At 43.0% G+C, this 7,550-nt stretch overlaps 1 pseudogene; it reads right to left on the reverse strand.

The window, feature by feature from the left end:
• Positions 1–975: 975 nt before the first annotated feature.
• On the reverse strand, positions 976–2,721 carry LOC120516109 (annotated as a pseudogene).
• Positions 2,722–7,550: the final 4,829 nt, after the last annotated feature.

The following is a 7,550-nucleotide window of genomic DNA, read 5'->3' on the forward strand; positions in this document are numbered from 1 at the left end:
CTACGCTCCATAGGAGGGACAGTAATTGGCTGTGTATGTGGTTTCTAGCAACAGGCTGCCTGTTGGCATGAGTCACAAATCCACAGGTTCAGCTTTCGATGTAAAGTATGTATTTACATTTTCAATTTTAAATCTCTCACTAAAGGTCAGTGTGACACAAATGTGGTGGTTCACCTGTCTATGGTGGATCTGATAGTGTCGTGTTTAGGGGTTTCACAAGTGATTGAGTTACTCGATTAAGTTGATTGAAATATATCTACTTGAGTAATGGGAAAATGACAGAGGGTAAACAAAGCCACGATGAGGACCTCATCAGACAGTGTGACACATTTCTACCTACCACCATAGCTATGCAGCAGCATTTAGAAAGAAGATATCGACACAACAACAACAATATTTATTTATATTGTAAATTTTCATACAAATGATGCAGCTCAAAGTGTTTTACAGGATGAAGAAAGAGAAATAAGGCAAATATAAAAATAAAATTAGGCAACACTAATTAAAACAGAATAAAAGTAAGGTCCGATGGCCAGGGAGGACAGAAAAAACAAAAAAAAAAACTCCAGACGGCTAGGGAAAAAAACAAAATCTGCAGGGGTTCCGAGGCCATGAGACCACCCAGCCCCCTCTAGGCATTCTACCTAACATACATGATCTCAATCAGTCCTCATAGTTTACAGGCTTCACGTGGAAGAACTTGATGATGATGGTCATGCGGACCTCTGGCCTTCAATCCATGAATGTAGGGACTGCATGGTGCCCGCAGATCGCCACCATAGAAAACTGAGAAAAGAACAGCAGAGAAAGTAGGGGTTAGTACGGATTTCAGAGCCACCATGGATGATGATGATAATTAAATGCATATACAGAATATCAGGATTAAACTAAAATGAAGCTCTGAGAAAGCCATGTTAAAATAATGAGTTTTTAGCAGTTTTTTTAAGTGCTCCGCTGTATTAGCCTGGTGAATTTCTACCGGTAAGCTATTCCGGATTTTAGGTGTATAACAGCGGAAGGCCGCCTCAACACTTCTTTTAAGTTTAGCTCCCCGATGTATGATTCACGGCAATGCTCTTGGCACTTAACTGCGTAAACTATATTACTCTCTCTGTGCCGGGGCACCCGATCCTTGGGGTGAACCAATTTTTGCTGTATCGTGTTTTGGGATTTGAAAGCCACCGAGACCTGGCGTTTCGAAAAAAAATGTGTCTCAGTTGTTCCAATACTCCTGACACATAAGGGATCACCAAAGGTTTTCGCTTAGGCAGCGGTTGTCCTTCCTCTCTCCTGGATTGCTTGATTGCTTAGAGTATTTTTTAGGTGTCTTCCCTGCTTTGACAAAAGTCCAGCTGGGATAAACACATTTACTCAGGGCCTTTTTGATATGATGTTTTTCTGATTCCCTGGCCGCTGTGTCTGTGAGTATGGTGTTTGCTCTGTGTTGTAGAGTCCTGATGACACCTATTTTGTGCTCTAGTGGATGGTGAGAGTCAAACCTTAAATACTGATCCGTATGTGTTGGTTTACGGTACACATCACTTTTCAAATGTCCCCCATTGCTGATGTCGATTTCACAATCTAAGAAAGCTAGTCTGTCACGTTTCATGTCCTCCCTGGTGAACAGGATGTGTTTGTCCACTAAGTTGATGTAGTCAGTGAATTGTGGTACCTCCTGAGAATTGATTTTCACCCAGGTGTCATCCACATACCTGAACCAATGGCTCGGTGGTGTTGCAGGATAGGATAATAGTGCCCTCTTTTCCACTTCTTCAATATACAGATTGGCCACAATCGGTGAAACTGGGGAACCCATGGTGCACCCATATTTCTGCCTGTAGTACTGGCCTTTGTATATGAAATATATGGATTGAAGACACAGTTCCAAGAGCAGTCACACTTGGTCAGTGCTGAGAGTGGTCCTTTTACTGAGTGTGGGGTCATCCTGTACTCTGTTATGGACCAACTCCACTGCTTCTGTAACTGGAGCGCAAGTGAATAGAGATGTAACATCATATGTAACCACAGTTTCATCTGCCTCCATAATGACATCTTTCACCTTCTCCACAAAATCCAAAATGTTCTGAATATGGTGTTTTGTGGTGCCTACCAACGGGTTGAGGACAGAGGCCAGGAACTGTTATATGTAACCGAATTGATCATGCACACAATAGGTCTTAACGGTGCATCCTGTTTATGTATCTTCGGTAAGCTTCCCCTGGGTATAATCTGTGGTATGAGGTCTGGCCAATATCGTTGTCGTGCACTAACTGCTTGAGACAATCTATCACCTTTTTCCTGTAACCACTACCTGGATCTCGTTGTAGGGGTTAATAAGTGTTTTTGTCACTAAGCAGAGACAACATTTTCTCATGATAGTCCGTCTGGTTTAGCAACACTGTGCACCTCCCCTTGTCTGCCGGAAAGATGAATGATGTTGTCGTCCTTACTGAGTGCCATGAGAGCTTTCCTCTCCTCAATACTGATATTGGGTGCAAGGGGCTTAGCATTGCTTAGACATGCCGGAACTTTTATCCGCAGTTGCCCCGCTTCCACATCTGCAATGTTTTTGTTTCTGATTGCTGACTCTGTGGCTGTCATCAGTTCCACTAGTGGGATTTGTTTCGGTGTGACAGCAAAGTTTAACCCTTTAGCAAGGACGTTTTTCTCTGCTTGGGTGAGTTGTCGGTCAGACAGATTCTTCACCCACTTGCAACACATCCTCGGTTTGTGTCTGGCATCCTTCTCTCTGCTGGCTGTAGAGGCCACTCCCTATCGTATGCTGATGTTTCTGGCACACCACAAGTAAATCAAATGTCCTCTGCTGCCATGGTCTTAGACTGTTCGTGCTGTTCTAGACAAGCCTTCTCAGTGAATTCAATCTTCTGTTGAAGCGTTTTCTCATCTAAAAGCGATGAAAGCCTTTGTCGGATCTGCTCCTCTTTAGATTTCAAAACGTTAATAGTAAAGTTAGTTTGTCTCACCCGTTCGTTTAGCAGCTGGCTCTGTGCCTTTTGTAGCTCGGAGACCCTTCACTGACGATTTAATCTGTAGACTTTTAGGTGTAATTCCGCTCTGTCTACATCTGAGGCTGAATCTGTCTGCCAGCTTATGCGCTGTTTGCTCATACTCACATACAAGCTTTAGGTAGTTCTGACAGGACTCCATCGTTATACACAGAAGTTCAATATGGTGTCCCACAGGGCTCAGTACTGGGACCTTTACTGTTTTCACTTTACATGCTTCCACTGGGATCTCTCATTAGGAAACATAATGTTAATTTTCACTTGTATGCAGATGACACCCAGTTATACCTTTCATTTAAATCAAATGAAGTTTCTCTGATGTTGTCTTTAATTAGTTGTGTTAGTGAATTAAAGGAATGGATGGATGAGAACTACTTGTCTTTAAATACAGATAAAACAGAGATGTTAATTATTGGAGGGAATGACGCTGATCACAGCAATATTCTGTCATCATTTAACTCAGTTGGAATCCCAATTAATTTTACTGAATCAGCCCGCAATCTAGGAGTTCTCTTTGATTCTAGCATGTCATTTAAAGCACATATTACAAAGTCGTCCAAAACATGTTTCTTCCATCTTAAAAATGTTAGGAAATTAAGGCGCTTTCTAAATAAACAGGATTCTGAGAAATTAATTCATGCATTTATCTCTAGTAGGATTGACTACTGCAATGCGGTGTTCACTGGCTGTTCAAACTGTTCTTTATTCAGCCTCCAGTTAATCCAAAATGCGGCTGCAAGAATTATTACAAGAACAAGAAAATATGAACACATAAATCCAGTTCTTAAATCCTTACACTGGCTCCCAGTTAAGTTTAGGGCAGATTTCAAAATCCTTCTTTTAACATATAAAGTATTAAATGGCCAAGGTCCGACTTACTTGTCTGAACTTATCATGACTTACAAACCTGAGCGCACATTAAGATCTCAAGATGCCGGTCTGCTTAGGATTCCAAGGTTTAATAAAATAACAGTGGGAGGTCGAGCTTTTAGTTACAGGGCCCCTAAACTGTGGACTGGTCTGCCTGCTACTATAAGAGATGCTCCTTCAGTCTCAGCTCTTAAATCCTGGCTGAAGACTCACTACTTCAGTTAAGCACACCCTGACTAGAGCTGCTGATTAACTGTACAGACTGCATCTCTGTTGTTAGTCATTAGCACTAAAACATAAGTAACATGATTGTTATAATTTGTTACTAACCCTCACCTATTCTGTTTCTGTTCTCGCTACTCAAATGTGGCAATTGGTGCCACGGCCCACCTGCCAAGTTGTTTGCCTGCCTAAGGTAAAGTCATCCCTGATGGAGGATCACAGGAATCATGGGAAAGAGGGGTCCTTTCATTGGATTGGCTGGCCCGGCACTGTTTCAGACGTGGAATGGCCAAATGGGGAGGCAGCTTGATGGATGAGGTCTCCAGGACTCTAAAAGTATCCAAATCTTATTATGTAATATCATCTACTGTTAAGTTCTGCTCCGTGCTTCTAAAATTTGTATTATTATGCTGTATTGAGGATTTGTTCTGTTCTGTATATTGTATTGTATTGACCCCCTACTTTTGACACCCACTGCACACTCAACCTACCTGGAAAGGGGTCTCTCTTTGAACTGCCTTTCCCAAGGTTTCTTCCATTTTTCCCTACAAGGTTTTTTTTTTTTGGGAGTTTTTCCTTGTCTTCTTAAAGAGTCAAGGCTGGGGGGCTGTCAAGAGGCAGGGCCTGTTAAAGCCCATTGCGGCACTTCCTGTGTGATTTTGGGCTATACAAAAAATAAACTGTATTGTATTGTATTGTATTCTTGCCAAAGTGAGTCAAAATGTCTTGATGCATGCTCAATAATCCAGGTAAGGAAATTCTAGAAAGTTGATTCTGTTCATCTGGACATAGTTTTTTCCGCAGGAGATACGTTACATCACTCATCCAAGTGACTTCCTCAGTCTCAGTTGACTGCAGGTTTCTCCAACTTTATAAACAGCACCTTTGCATAATGACCACAACTAGCACCATTGACTAACAATGGGCCGTGTGATCAAAATGTGTGATTACCTAAGGGTACATCTTTCACCATCTTACAATGCTGTGATTGCAGCCATTCCCCAACTCTCTGTGAATGGACAATTTGCATATCTCTGCTGAGAGAAGAATGGACCTGAACAACTTGTAATTACGATGTTCTCCTAGACATTCTGTCTCCTGATTAAGCTGAGCTGTCTCCATCATGAAGGTTCCACTCCAGCCATCAGCCTCTCAATGATATGAACTGCTCTTGTTTTCAGTAAAACCTCATTCACCTTCTGGGGCTCTGCTTTTGTAATCTGCACATTTTAATTGGGTTAGCCAATAGCTGACTGAGTGACTCACTGACATTTTGTCTTCTATTTAACTTACTTCTTGCACCCTAACAACTTATTTAGATGTTTTCTGCTGGCAGTGGCTATAAAATTTCTTACCCTGTCTGGTGTGTTAATTCTTAACCTTTATTATCAAAATGTAATAAGTCTGTCATAGATGTGTTTATTTCAAGCATTACTGTAGTCATGACAATTCATTTAAACCAGCATAACAAGAAAATCGGGCCATGGAATGCTGCTATGGTGAAAGTATTTTAAAAAGGGAACTGTTCTTGACGGATTTTTAACGAGACTTTAGAAAGTCACTGTGTGGATTCTTAAAGCTCTAGGGACTTCTGTTCAGCAGAGGTCCAAAGTCACTGTTTGGGTGACTGAGTGGGTTTTCACTGGATACTCCAGTTTAATCCCACACATCTAACAATCTTATATCAGGCCAACAGACAGAGAGCGTGCTTGTAGGATTTGACACACCCTTTGGTATTATCTGGTCCTTTCATGTGCGTGACAAGCTGGCACGGATGTTCCACCATGGGCAGTGTACTGCTGTGGGCTGCCTAAACTGATTAGGAAAGTCAGCTGCATTACAGGACCTACTGGACCCTGGACCTACTGGTCACAGTAGAAGATAGCATGACATCCCTAAATCACCACTGGTGCACCAATTGGTTTCTCAAGTCACTTAACAAATTCAATATAGATCATCTGCTGGGGGAGTCAGTTGACTGTAGCATAAATTTATGTGGATGGGCCATGTGGCGGATGGCTGGGTGCTCAACCCGGCCGGGATGCCCAAAGAGGAGAAAGCAGCTACGGAGGGACGCTGCCTCCCCCAAGACGCCAGCTGGCGATGTCCCTGTAGCATAACGGTATCCCAGGTTCCCGCAGGGCAACATGGGATTTGGAGTTTGGCTTTTCAGCCCTGCTGGATGCCGTGGGTGCCACCAGGAGATGCTGGAGGAGGAAGTACTATCAAGTCATGGGGACAGAAGTTCCGAAGTACTTCCGGGTCAAGGACTATTCAAAGGACTGGAGTGAAAGAGTATTGTGTTTATTGTGCTTATTATTGTGGCTGTGGTGCTTTCGAGGCACTTTGCATGAAGAAAATAATTAAAAATATCTTCTTGGTGCTTTTACCCTGTGTCCTGTGTGTCTGTCTGTTGGGAAAAAGGTGGACAAGAGTGCCTCCTAGCGTCCACTTACTTACACCACCTTGTGGTGAGCCAGTATTGCGAGCTAACCGATGCAATGAAGATGTAAGAACACTCCAAGCAACACCATTAAACATCAAGGGATGGAGATAAGGAAGCATACAAGTCCCTGAATATCCTTAGGAGTCCGGAAAACTCAACCGTTAGGAAATGGAAAGAGAAGAGCACAGCTGTAAATCTGCATAGAGCGGGCCATCCACAAAGACTGAGTGATTGAGCAGGAAGAAGACTAGTGAGGAAGGCCACCAAGAGAACTTTCAGATTGGAGGGACTTTGCAGACAACAACCATTGACTGGGTGCTCACTTGCCATAGCTTTTTTCGACAGTAGCAAAGAAAACAAATGCACATGATATCTTGGCCCGAGTTTGCCAGAAGGCACATAGGAGACTCTGAAGTCCTATGGTCTGATGACTTTTTGGCCATCAGAGTAAACACCTGCACTGCACATTGTCGAGCACACCATCCCCACTGTGAAGCAGGGTAAAGTGACTGCAGCAAAATACAGGGAAATCCTAGAGGAAAACCTGATAAAGTCTGCAAGAATCCTGCATAGCGGGAGATTTGTTTTTTTTTTTTAGCAAGTGTCACACACGTGTGATTGGGAGACAGCTAAAGGGCCTGAATCATAGTAATTCCATGCCAGACCAGGGGGTGGCGAGGTGCACTGACTTTCTTTCTCAATTCCTTGCAGGGGAAATCCTGCTGACTACACCACTGTCATAAAAACGACACAAAGTCATCAAAAGGTTTGGGGCAGCCATCGGTATAATGTGCCCTGGCTGCAAATGGTTAAGTAACTGTAAGATGTTTGCAAGTCCAAGTTCAAAACAGAACTGACTTTGGTTGCCAAAGATGGTGGCTTTATATGCCAAGAACGCACGTGACGTCATCAAAGGTGCCATAACTGGAAGCGACGTCATTTGTGGCACCAGAATCATGCAGTATTTCCCGTGGATGTTCTGCAAG

Source organism: Polypterus senegalus, chromosome 15, assembly GCF_016835505.1.
Source record: "Polypterus senegalus isolate Bchr_013 chromosome 15, ASM1683550v1, whole genome shotgun sequence".
Taxonomy (NCBI): Eukaryota; Metazoa; Chordata; class Cladistia; order Polypteriformes; family Polypteridae; genus Polypterus; species Polypterus senegalus.